Genomic DNA, 13,808 nt, shown 5'->3' on the forward strand with positions numbered 1-13,808 from the left:
GAAGGATTATTTCACTAAGAGGGAGGACTAAACACAAGATTTCAGATGAAATGTGCACAATTCATTTTGAAGTTCCTAGCTGGAACAGAAAAATATTTGTGCTCTGACAGCAGGATCATCCTCACTATAAGATTAAAGATGAAAGTATTAGGGAAATTATATATACCGGTTAAAATTGTTAACATGAAATAAAATTGACATCTCACCTGCGAAAATGCTAGATAACTCTAGAGACTCATGAAGCAGTTTCTCACTCATTCAAAATAAAATCTTAGGCCAACAAGGACTTATGTAATCCATCCCCTGCACTTTGTACAGCATCATTCTTACCTACAATATTATGTTTGGTTATCTGAGCCACTTTGGGAACCCTACCCTTTTTGCTGTTTCTGGGGCAGGCCTGTGTGGTCTCACATAAGAGCTGTGCATTTGCTTTGTACTTGCTGGTCCTCTGCTGAGAAAACCTTTTCCTGAGATGTTCGCATGGCTCGATCCCGATCTCATTCAGGTTTCTGCATACAGGTCATCTCCTTGCATATGACTCTTGTGATAAATAGCATAATAGCATCTTCCCCCATCTTGGCCCTCTCTATTTCCCTTACCCAATTGATTTTTCTCCATAGCACTTATCAAAGTTTGATGCATTGTATAGTGATGTGTTTTTGTTGTTGTTAATAGTCAGCCACCCTACTCTAGAAGATTAGCTTCATGAAGGCAAAAGGCATTGCCTGTTTTAGTCATTGGTGTATCTGCAGGGCCTAGAAGTTGGTGGCAAGAAATAATGTAGACTAAATAGATGATATGAATAATCAGTTGGTATCTCTACATGATAGTGCTAAAATTCACTCCGGAATTCCAAAGCTCTAATAATCAATAGTGTAACTGAGCAAGTTACTTAAATTCTTTCAACATCAATTTCCTTGTCTATAAAATGGAGAAAGTAGTATTTATGCCTTGAGATTGATAAGACAAATCAATGCAAGTAAAAAAGCATTGCAAACTATTTCACTATGCAAATTGTATTTTAGCAGGCAAGAACCAAAGCCCAAGAAATTCTGATCCTATTTGTTTTTGTCACTGTGCTGTAGTCCCATTGAGAAGTGTCAGTTGCCCAACACTGTGATTGTGTGAGAGGACAAGACAAGGATAGATGACGGGATCTAATCATTTACTTCACCAACTTTGCCAAGCAACAGTCCTGCCTTATGTTTGTAGAGGGCATCATAAAACATTTTTGTTGGCATGATCTAATGTGATTTTCACAATTGCTCTGTACAAAAAGGAAGAATCGTTATCATTTTATAGAAAATGGAAGACAAAGAAATTAAGTGATTTGCTGATCACATAGCTGATAAGAGGAAGAATAAGGACACAAATTTGTTTCTTCTGAGTTAATCCCAATATTTTATACTATATCTTATTACCTTGAATCAGGAAAGGTCTTGTATTGGGTACCATCCAAATTCGGTCTAGTCATAACGTCCTCCTCCTCTGGTCTTCACAGAAATCACAGGCAAGTTGGCGAAATGCTTGCAGCTTTTATATCATCTCCTCAGAGATGCTGCTGTCAGAGCACAAGCACACACAGTAATCTCAAGATTTAGGCAAATGCCAAGTATTACACACACGCACACACACACACACACACACACACATGCATGCATGCACAAACACACAGAGTAGAGAATGATGAGCTTACTTGGAATGTCTTAAGGGACTTTGCTATGTTCCAAGGTGAGTGGAAAGACGTGTGAATATGTAATATGCCACAGTGGAAACCATCATCCATCATCTTTGCAGAATTGTATAAAACTTGTTCACAACAGGGAGGATATTCCTTGAAAGTGGCATCATACCTATAAAATAGCAGCATAATTTGTTACAGAAAAAGTACATGCTCTTGTGGAAGACCTGATGTAGGTGTTTTTCACTGAAAGACATAAACTCACATGGGAATACTTACAACTTTTTTTCAATTTCCTACTGCCAACTTATAAAATTTCATTAATCCTCCTGATTTCCACAGATGCTAGTACTGGTGACTTAGGGCTGCATGCTTATACTATTTTATTTCTCAATACAATAAGTGCTTAATCAACAGCCCTGCAGGGCCGCCTGACCTGCTTCTCTAAGGCACCTGCATTGAGACTGGGGAAGGTGGGTGGAGTCGTCATTCTGCCTGACTGCTAACCCTGTCTGCTATAGAACTCTTTTTGACTGATTGGGGAGCTGGAAGTTGAAGCATCTGGTGCTTATGTACAAAACAAACATAAATAAGAAATCATGTACAGATGTGGCTCTAACAAATCCCCAGCAACAAGAAAAGAAGTAGCATCAAAAAATGAAAGGAGAAAAATCAATACTAAAAGGGGAGAAGAAAAGAAATAGAGAATCCTCCAAAGACTATACTTCAAAAGTTTAATTTCAGGCTCAAATACCTGACCAAAAATCAGTACTTTTAGTGGTAGCTGAGATTTCTAAAAAGAGTGAAAAGGAGTTGTGAGGACCAAATTATGAATTCCTTACTTTACTCTCCCATTTCTTTCCAAGAACTAGGAGAGGTAATTACCCAGAACAATTGAGGCATAAAGAGGAAAAAATAAGCATTACAGTCACTAATACGAACATTTATTATAAACTAAAGAAGATAGGGCCTATGTATCCTATTAGGTCATTTTTGCTGTTTTTAACCCTAATAATAAGGTACAAATTAGCACAGTTATGGAGTCTTATTCCAAGAATATTGTTAATATATTTTGATAAGTAGATACTCCTATTATTCTAATGTAATGGATATACATTTTACTAAAAACAGGAAACACGTTAATAAAATAGAAATACAATGCAACAAAGCAATGAGGAGTTAGGGATTGCTGACTGTGAAGATGTCTTCTCTGCTAGTTTTAATTCTTGTTTTCCTGTGCTTGACCATGAAAATATACAGCACACATTCAGTCCTTATGGGTCTATGACCTTTGGCAGGGTTTATCCTCAGGGTCTGAGAGACATATAGGCTGATAAATGACCAAACCTTGATGATGGGTTATATTATCTATGACTCATTAAGAAGGATGTAGTCTCATGCTTTTACTAACGTTGAGGAAACATATTTATGTATTCTACCTTTTCCTTCCCAGTAATTTATGTCAAGAAAGAGAATGAAACCATTTTCTTGGGCCTTTTTTATAATTACAAAAAATATATATAACATGTAGATTTCAAGAGACAAAATTAAGATCAATGAATAGAAGGAACATGAATAACTTAAGTAAAAACTTCCGTCATACAAGGCAATCCCAAGTAAGAGTGGTATACATGGAATGTTCCCTGTTACTCAAAGTTTTCTAAATGGAGAGGGAGAAATATTGGGAACCTTGTTCCTTTAACCCTAGCATTTCATACAGTACTTGGCACAGTGTAACTTCTCAACACTCAAATAGTGCCCAGTGGTTGCATGACCATTGAGCAGGTTAGTGGAAGATGGGAGGCTCACGCACTGGATTAATGCTAAGGCTCCTATAATCCTGACTATAAATTTACCATGTTTTTGTCCACTGTGAATGGTATGATGGTGAAGTTAGAAAGTTATCTCTTAGACTTGCTCCATTTCATGACTATTTCGAGGATTTCTAAAAATTATTTTCCTCTTGATGTTTATGAACAAGCAAGTATTTATGAGAAGGGAAGTAAAAATTACTTAACACCAAGCAGCTAAATAATTTTTTTCTGAACACTTTTGACTTTATTTCCTTACTTCCAATTCAGTTATTCAGTTGACTAGTAGACCTGAGGAAACATTTTGATGTTAGTGTTTTCAGGCTGCCTTGAGAAAGTCTTAGGAAACAGTCCCAAGTGTTGGCAGTTGTCTTTGGCAATTGGTTAAGTTTCATCTCAGTACAATGAGACAACGAATTTCTTGGCTATGAATCTTGGGCTCTGGGACACTATTGCCAGGAAGCTCACTGAAACCTTGGAAAGGAAAACCTGATCAACAGTATCTCTAAAGGAGACTATAAATTAATTTGCCCGTAAGTGTTATAATGCTTAATTTAAAGATTTTCTGCCCTTTTTTAAAATTAACTTTTAATTTCCGTGGCACTGTAAAGGGGCGAATAGTGATGGGGCTCTTGCTCTGTCCAGTCTCCCATCTGGTACCCCAGCCAATCATGTGAAAGAGCTCCTCATCACCTGGAAGACTGAGTGGGGAATAGGGTAGATGAACCTAAATCATCACTAGGTCTAGAAAAAATAGTAAGGCAGAAAGGAAGAGGGAGAGAGGGAGGGATGGAGGAAAAGGGAGGAGAGGTGGGAGAAGGGGTGCTTTCAGTATGTCTACCAATAGCATACAGAGGAATCTGTTTGTAATAGGACATAAGTTCAAAAAGGGTCTTTCAGGCGTGAATAGACAGAAATCTTGGAGTTTGGGCTTAGTGAGAGAATGTACTTCCTTACCTACCCCGCCTCCCCCACCGCACCCCCCCACCCCCACCATCCAACCCTGTCCCCAGCCCCAGGGAACATCAAATTATCCATTTACTGAAGGCCTTTACTCTGGGAACCCAGAGAGCATTCGAGGTGTGAAAGCTAATCTCTGCCTAATTCTACTGGTGAGAGCAGTCAGTATAGTGACACTGTCCTGCATAGTATCCCACATATTTTTAAAGGGTGTATGAGATTGAAATGTGATACTTTGCTCCATATTTTTTCCCTAAATACACTTTTTTTTAAAGCTATTGTTAAAAGGAGTTTTCCTTTTTTAGTTACAAATAACTGAGTTGGCCCAAGCACATGATAAGTGGCAAGGAAGGGCTATTCTACTTGCAAAAACTTTAGTGTTTATTAGGACAAAAAAATACAAATAAATTTACCATGAGCGTGAAGTACTGATGACTAAAAGAAGACCACTAGGAATCACGCCAAGTAATGATTTTTAAGTCAAGTTACAATGACCTGCTTTGTGGTTTCTCAGCAATGATCTTTGTAGAGCTCCCCACACACCCTGGTCCTATGCTACTGAGTGAAGGAATTAGAGTAGTATGTGTAAGTGAGCACATGTTTGTTGTCTGTACAGGTATAACTCTTTGATTTTTTTCCAAAACTACAGTGGATTAAAAAAAAACATTTTGTTAGTTTTCATACTTCCTGGGCGTCTCAACACTGGTAGCAATTAATTAAGTACATAGGCCCATGTGCAAGGAATGCAGTGCAAGTGACCCAGAGGAGGTAATTCCTCTGGTCTAAACCACGACTGGCAAACAAAGGCTCACAGCCCAAACCTGGCTTGCCACATGTTTTTGTAAATAGTGTCTTACAGGAGCAAAGCCTTGCTCATTTTTAAAAAGATATTATCTGTGGGTGCTTTCCAGCTACACTGACAGAGTTGAATAGTTGTGAGTTAGAGACAAGAGCCTTGCAAAGTCTAAAAATTTACTATATGGCATTTGATAGAAAACATTTGTCAATACCTGATACAGACTCTAGGTTATCATTTCTCATCTGGATTAATCACAGAAATTTTTAAATTGGTCTTGTCTTTTATCTTTATGACCTATAATATACATTTTTTAGGACTCTTCCTGAAACTTGAATATGATTATGCTACTCCCCTTCCCATTATTTACATAACAAAAATCTAGCTGCCTCACACAGCCTTTTCCAAAGCCATTTCTCATTGCTTCTTCTCAGGTCAACTCTCTACTCTCCTCACATGGGCTACACACTCCCTTTTCTCAAACCTGTGTTATCACAAATACTGATATGTTTATTTAGAATGATTCCTTCTTCCTTTCCTTGGATCCTCTCTTTGTGAAACCCATTCAAGGTACAGCTTAACCAGGGAGATTTTCTGATCAACATTTTTACTCTCTCAATTCCCATAGCACCTGTGCATATCTACATGATAGCTTTTATTATTTATGACACTCTCTTGTACTTTGTCTGCTTACTTATTTTTCCCCCTAGTAGATGCCAAACTTATGAAGGCTGGATTCCTGCATATCTGGCTACTAGAATTCCTGCCACAGGCTGAAGAAAGATATATGAAATGTATCATTTTATGACTGCTCTTCCCAATATGCTAGGTGCACCTAGGAGAACTTTGCCAGCTAGTTAAATCATACATTTAGATTTTCATACAACAATTTAGTCTTTAGATACCTGAGCAGCCCTCCTTTGATCCTTCCATATATATTTTCTTCTAAAACTATTGCCTTAATTTAGCAAAACCTAAACAGGTGTGGTCAAGTAAAACGTAATCTACAGCAACACTTCTGTCCTTTACATGACACATTTTTCTAATGCATATAAACGTTTAACTATGATCTAAATAACTGTTGTCAAATTTTATAGACTGAAGTATTTTTCAGAAGTCTTTATTCATGTTGTTTTTAACAAGTATCAAATGAGTACTTATTTTGTGCCAGGTTCTTATTTTGGGTGCAAAGGATACATGTGTTCTACATGTACACACGGACACACATGCACTTAAAATAATGTCAGTGCCATGTCTCAAAAAGAGGTTCTCCTTCTAGGGTGTGTGTACCCGCTTGAGCAAAATACACTTTAATAGCTTTGTTGCATCAGAATCTTGATGGTAGAACTTATTTATTTTGGAAAAAAATATTCCCAGGTAAACTGGATGCCCACCTCTGATTAAAAACCACAGTTTAAAACATCAAAAGTATGAAAGAATGGAATTGGTCCCTGGAAATTTATTTCTACAAATAAGTGTAATGTCATAAATTAACTGATTAACAACTTTTGAAAAGCAGAGAAAAACCTATGCATGAGTAGTTAGACAAATCTATAAACTTGGAAGCTAGTACCTTAAGTTAATGAACATAAGCAGATCATATAACTTTTCTAACCCTCACTGTGTTGACATCGCCTAACATTTCAGGGTGAATATAAGTCTCATAAATAAGAGGGATGAAGGAGATCATGTCGAAGCTGGGGTTCCTTGTTAAGCACATCTGCATTTTCACAGGAAATTTTGGCAATGTTTCCATGTAGATGCCTGTGACAAGGATTGGCATAAACCCTTCAGTGGGTTTGGTGGGAGTAATCATTTCTATTTATAGGGCTAGGTGTTGTAGAGAGTGCCTAGAGGAGAAAAAACTCTGACAAGCAAATATTAAATTGCTTATGGGATCCGCAGGGCTTCTCCCATAGGGCTGAGAGGGCCACTGCCTTCCTAAATTCTACTGTTAATAGGGCAGAGGCAAATAGTTTCACTTTCGTGGGCCTCAAAACAAGTTTGTTTCGCCCTTAAGCTTTTGGGAATATTGCTGGAAAGGAGAGCTGTGGTCAGAGGTGCTGAGTAATACAGTGACAGCTTCCTCCCTCAAGTTCCTGCTAATACAGCTATAATTTCATCAATATAATCCTCCACAACCCCTTGCAAGGAAGGATTAATAATGGGGAATAATTCATTTGAGGGAAAGACTGCAGGGTATGAGAGAGAGACTCAGCAGCAGGCTACTTATGAGAGCTCTAGATGACTACACTGGAATGCTGGCAAAGGAAAATGAAGGGGAAAAGAGTAGCAAATAGGGTTACAGAAAAATACATTACATCTGAGAGACCTTGGTTGAGGGAATGAAGCAGACTTCATGAATAGGAAAGCAGAAGTTGCTACTTGCTTTAATTTTTGTAGTTCTGCCCCATTTTCATGATTCTTGAATTCCTCCTGTATTAGTGAGAGGCTGTCTCCTCAAACTCCCTGCTTATGATGTTACTTTAAATATTTTTCTCTTTCTATACTATGCAGAGAAGTTGATCTGGGTCTAACTAAGACATCTTCTACTTTGTTGAGCCCTTCTTTGTTAAAGAAAAATTATTGTAAACTGTTAATGTACATTGTTCTTCTTCACCTTAAATACTATATTTTTGAAGGACGCTCTTTTCCTAATATACTCAATCCCCTCTCCCAGCCTGGGGCAATTTTTGAATATTTTAACTGAGAGTTACAAAGGAACTTGTATCCTCATTTGAAACTCCTCTGAGCCAGGCAGTTCCCTCACACAGGCCACATTAACAGTGATCTGTCTAGCCATCCCCATTCTTGTCAGATCCTTTGAGCCCATACATTTCTTTACACTCATGATCCCCAGCAGGATTTTCCTTTTCCATGGTCTTTAGTGAAGGGAATAATTAGTGGTGCCATTTGAGGAAGCCCAGGGGGTCAGTAGGTGCTAGGTAAATAAATTCTAAGCTTCTATGTTATATTTAAAAAAGAGATAAGGATGTGGCACTTGGTTTGCAAACAAACAAGCAAAAGAAAAAACAAAATTTGTTCCCCTAAGACAGTATGAAGTCTTGGATAATTGTGTGTAGCATTAGTTAACATTAACTCAACGGTTAATGCTTATGAAGCCCTTACTTGTGTCAGGTAAGTTATAGGTGTCTTTCTCCCTCAGTTTTCAAACAGCCTTGTGGACCAAGTATGATTTTCCCTTCTTTGAAGATTAAGAGCCTGATGTATGAGAGTAAGAGAGGTTAGAGAGTGTGCCTAAGATCACAGGACTGTTGTGAGTGCCTGTCTGTGCTCTTTCTCTGGTGGGTCACAGGCCTCGCTGCACCTGGGTTCTGCACCCTTTCATGCTGGGGTCTGTCCTCTACATAATTCTCCTTCTCCTCCTTTCCTTTTTGCTGCTGTGTTATGTTCATTCATTACCCTTATCAGTATTTCTCTAATCAGACTTCGAAAACCCCTACCTCATCCTTTATACGTTCTACTGTCCTTCTGAAAAAGAATTCTAATAATGTATTAGGGGAAAAAAATTTTTAAAACAAGTGTGAATAGCATTTTACAATTTCCTGAGCATTTAAATACAGATTAGTACTTTTGAGCAACTGCGTGATAATACTTTTATCACATTCTTTCTTATAGATTAGGGAAATGAGGTTTAGGGACATTAAAACATTTGTCCCAAAGGCTGCTGTCATCAGTTGTAGAGGTTCTGTATCTTTGGATGCCAAAGGGTTTCATTCACTAGCAAAATTCAAACTCAAATTCCTTTTGTAACATCATTAATGAGAATGAGCAGAAGGGGCCCAGTGGGAACTAGAAAATTTGAGGACTCACATCTTCCCCTCCAATAAAAGAATGACTTTTTCTCAGCCCTGTTCCCTGTTGCCAAGTGGGAAAGAGGTTACAAGGTTGCTGGATTTTTCAATATTTCAAGGGAGGCCCAAAATATGAATGTTTAAGTAACATGTCCTGATCTTTAAATGTTGGTTACTGCTCCACGTTCTTGAACAAGGCCCCAGCGGAGGCCTACATTAGACATGTGCAAGCCAAATACTGTGTCACTAGCTCACCTGTCTCCACCAGACCCTGTGACTTTCCCTCTTTCATAGTATATCTCTCCTAAATTGTCTGGTTACTGCTCTGACCACTATTCTCATTTCCCTTTCTTTCCCCATCTGCATTCTTTCTTTAGCAGACCATTATCTCTTTAACATCCTCCCTTTGCTTTCTCAGGGGCTTCCTCATCCCTCCCTGCCTGTGCCTCCTCCTAAGTAGCCCTGATGCTCTGTGATAGAATCAGGGATAGCTATTTACAAAGCAGAAGGAAGTAATAGGAAGGAAGAGGTTTTGTCCACAAAGCAAGAAACCTTCTACTCAGGCAATTGACAAAGGGAAAGAGAATTGGAAACGATTTTATTTCAATTAGATTTTAATTAGCTTCTGTCTCGGAACCATCGGATCGGTTGCCGAATAATTGAAAAAGCAACCATATTTGCATCAGTTGCTCCTAAGAATAGTAATTCTGCAGCATCTGATCCATATTTTAATCAGAGGGTGAGGAGGAGGAAAGCTCATGGGGGAAGGATTTCAGATTAACTAATCAGTGTCAACAAAAGCAGTGTGGCGGGTCAGTCCAGGAGACTGTATGAGCAGTCCTCTCTAGCCTTGCCCCAATTTCACATGGAATTAATATAGGATGGGTGGCAAGAAACATTTAATTAGCAGCTTCCACAAACTTATTATAGAGCTCTAGCAACCCTAATTCAAACATACTGGGAAATTAGGAAATGTACCCATCGCAGCCAAGGGCATAGTATATGAGAGTGTCAAGTATGACATCTTAGGGAGGAGTCGGGAGTGTGTCACTGGCTCCTTGTTCTTAGCACTGAGTGCTTTCAGGTTCCATCTTCACTGTTACATTTCTCTGTGGTCCTGCTCCTATGATCTACTGCTGAGATAAAACGTCATGCAGACAAGTAGGGCTCAGGCCTGTGTCCCACATGATCTCCCCAGGCCATTCAACCATTCTGATCATAACTGTAAGATTTCTTTTTTTTCCTGACGAGACCAACAGGTTTTGCAAGGCTATGAAGTTGATGAAAATGCTTTACCCATGGGACAATACAAGTGGATATCTTCATGAATTTTCTCTTGAGGAAAATATGGTGTTTGGGAGGCTAAACAGCTCATACCCCTTGTTTCCTCTAGAGACCAGTTTTCCCATTCACACAAGAGTGTACTGCAGAAAAGTCTTTCAGCAATGTGTTCCTCTGTTGGTATGTGGTTGGTAATGTCTTTGAATAAATTCTGAAGGATCCTATTTCTGCCACAAATTAAAAACCATATGTTTGACTATACTTCTTTCTTCTTCTTAGAGGATGCTGAACGATGATCGCTCAATCCTAGTGCTGAGTCAGTTCTTCAAATACTCTTGATAGCTATGCAACTTCCTCAGGCCCACCGCAGAGAGGTCACACAATGATTCTAATCTCCAAATTTCTTTTCTCTTGCCCTGTGTACTTCTATGCTGTTGGGATCTTTTGCAGGGGGAATGAATTAATGTAGTATTTGCATAACACAAAAATAAGTTTTAGAAAGTCTGCTGTCTGAAAACAAATTAAATATAGTAGATCGTGATTGTGTTATATGCAATCAGAAACAAAATTATGCTAATAATAATTTCAAGAGTCTTATATAACATAGTTATTTGTTCATTATCACAACAGTTACTCTGTTTCTGGGATTGCCATTAGACAGGTGGTTCTTCTATAATACTGTGAAGGACTCGTAGGCAGGATTTGAGCCATTTGCTCAGGAGAAATGTCAACACAATAAACATCCTTTCAGAACTACTTGCCTTAATACCCTATGTAACTTCGTAGACCGTACCACTCATGTCCCTTTTACTCTTTCCCATTAGTTTTATTTTTTTCATAGACTTTATTACTATTTTAAAAAAATTATTCATTTTGTTTATTAACTACCTACTTCTCTTGAATCCTATTACCCTGAGAGTAGGGACCATATCCCTAGTGCCTGACTCATAGTAGGCGTTTAGCAAATATTTGCTTAGTCATTCCATCAGTATTTCTACAGACCTCCCATTTAGCCAGAATATTTTAGGCATGAGAATATAGGAGAGAATATAGGAGTAGCCAAGGTCTACTCTCTCTTCAAGCACATGAGTCAGTAGGGAAAAGTGGACAATTTGCAATTAGATAAATAAAGATACATACCAAAGAATAACATAAATCCTAAGGAGAAAATAAAATAGAGCAATATGACAGTGACCTCACACTGAAATTGAGATGCTCTGGTTTCAGATTCAAGTAGACAAGGTTGAGCCTTCACACATCAAAATGTAGGGGGAAAAGAGGAAGTCCATGTTGGCACAAAGACACTAGCACCCCCTAACGCTTCGTCCACACCCCCCCACCCCCAGGAATTCACTTTCCATCTAGTCTGCTGAGTGGATACCTATGTGTTCTTGATATCATGTCTTCTGTGAAGTCTTTTCTATTCCTTCTCCCCAAGAAGAACTGTCTACTGTCCCTTTGCAATATACACACTGTCACCTGCACATATTTATTTACATTAGTATTTGTAACTCAACCTTCTTTCTCTCATTTGTTCACATATCTTTCTTGTCTCCAATTGGACAATAAGTCCCTCAAAGACAGTTACTATGATTTTCCCCCCCTTATACTTAGGGCATAGCATAGGCTTTATTAAGAAATTTAGATTTTTGATAATTATTTGTTACATTAATGGCTTGGTTTGTACATTTAATAATGGATAAACATGCAAATGAAGGAAATAGGAAGCCATTGAAAACTTCCACTTCTCTTTTTCCATCTAACAAACTCTTCTTCAATAATCATTAATTTTATTTTTTGTGGCTCCTTTTTTATTTGTATGTATGAAAACTTGTCCACAGTTGTCATCAAATGAATTCTAAAGTTACCTTGAATTTACTTCTCCTTTCTACTTTTCCAATATTTCCCCATCCTCCAAACCCCCCACACACATGTAATACTTTGTTCTTTAATATGGTCTGAGTTTTCCTTACTCATTGATTTTCCTGCTAGGACTTAAATAAAGTTAAAGTGTTTCTCAGTCATGTCCTGTACATTCCTGCTGCCAGCTCTCAGTGGTTGAATCTATCTGTCTTTTGATGTCCGTATTAATACAAAACAAATATTAGCAGATAATATATTGGTGGCCAGAAGATGAAAAAGGGGTTCATGGTAGTGTAATATTCATAAAACTCTTGATTTGAACTGTCATAATCCAATGAGACTAAATTTATCCTCAAACAGATGAAATAACACCAGAGGCTCCTTTAAAAGTTATAATATCATAATTACTGCCACTTAAATCTCATATGTTCACATCATATACATCTTAACTTAAAAGTCTTAAAACAGATATGTTATTTCTTGGAGACTCCTAACATGACAGAAGTCACATGGTGCTACTAAAGGCTGCTCACACTGCACAAATGATTCTTGGCTGAACACTAAATCTAACCTCATAGATAAGGCTGAGCAGGCAGAGTATTAGTTCTTCTAACACTGACAAGATTATTTACAGTGTTTCCTTTGTGTATTTTTTTATTATTTTGGAAAATTCAACATTATATTAATCTGTGGATTACATATCATGGAAATGGATGTTGAGCATTTTAGATAAGTTGGCCTAAGTTCTCTATTTAAAAAAAAAATTAGTGGTTCATGTTCCCAATGCTTAATTTTTTCATTTTGAAATATACCCCTCACCACCTGCCCTGGTTGAGGAGCTAGCATATAGACTCATAAGTCTGCATGTTAGGACCTGATATTAGAGAATAAATTCCTTCAACATTCCCTTCCCAAACAAAGAGGGCAGAGACTATGGAACAAAAGGATGGGCATTTGTATGTAGACAGTGAATGCCAAAGCCTACTGATTTTGATAGAAAAAGAAGAAAGAGATAAATGATAATATTCGGATTTTTTAGGATGGATGTTTTAGTCTATAGGTGGTGTTCCCATCAAATGGAGTGAATACAGAGAAAGAAGATGTGTAAGGCAGATGATGATTTACTTGAAAGTTGACATATTGCACTTGAGTTGTATCATCAAAGGCAAGATGGCAAAAGGTGTTTTCTGTGGTCTGGGTCTCTTCTAGGGCCTGGGGATTGACAAATGGCAATAACTCATGGGAGTCTTATAGGAGAGAGGTTTATAATCTGTCAGAGGACAGAGATATGTAAACATCCAGCTATAATGCAAACAAATGCAAACAGAAAGTGCTGCTCTGAATTTAGAAAAAACTAAACTCAGAATAGGAACCTGTTACCAAGTTTCTTACACTATCTAGCAAGAAATAAGACTCTGGTTCTAGATCACTGGTCTCCATCCATTAATGTATTAAGCACTTCTTGTGTACACAGTACTCAATTCCTTAGTTATTTAGTTATAACATTTCTGAAATAGAGAATTCCAGGTCTTGAGACTTAACCACTCAATTGTTTTCTGTAAGGATATTTCTACCTCCTTTTGTACTGATCCGACAGT

General features: G+C 37.9%; 1 protein-coding gene and 1 long non-coding RNA gene across 12 annotated transcripts in view; one reads left to right on the forward strand and one right to left on the reverse strand.

Moving 5' to 3' along the window:
• OPCML (opioid binding protein/cell adhesion molecule like) overlaps positions 1-13,808 on the forward strand; it is a 1,143,910-nt gene that overhangs the window by 660,430 nt on the left and 469,672 nt on the right. The window lies entirely within an intron of this gene.
• LOC107506974 overlaps positions 1-13,808 on the reverse strand; it is a 93,132-nt gene that overhangs the window by 10,325 nt on the left and 68,999 nt on the right. Inside the window, exon 1 of one of the 2 annotated variants that reach the window (XR_001596034.2) lies at positions 1,425-2,255. This is a non-coding gene — a long non-coding RNA (uncharacterized LOC107506974). Of the gene's footprint in view, positions 1-1,424; positions 2,256-13,808 lie in introns of those variants that run through there. The other variant, XR_004950937.1, reaches the window with a different exon arrangement.

Source organism: Rousettus aegyptiacus, unplaced genomic scaffold (assembly GCF_014176215.1).
Source record: "Rousettus aegyptiacus isolate mRouAeg1 unplaced genomic scaffold, mRouAeg1.p scaffold_m13_p_5, whole genome shotgun sequence".
NCBI classification, from domain to species: domain Eukaryota; kingdom Metazoa; phylum Chordata; class Mammalia; order Chiroptera; family Pteropodidae; genus Rousettus; species Rousettus aegyptiacus.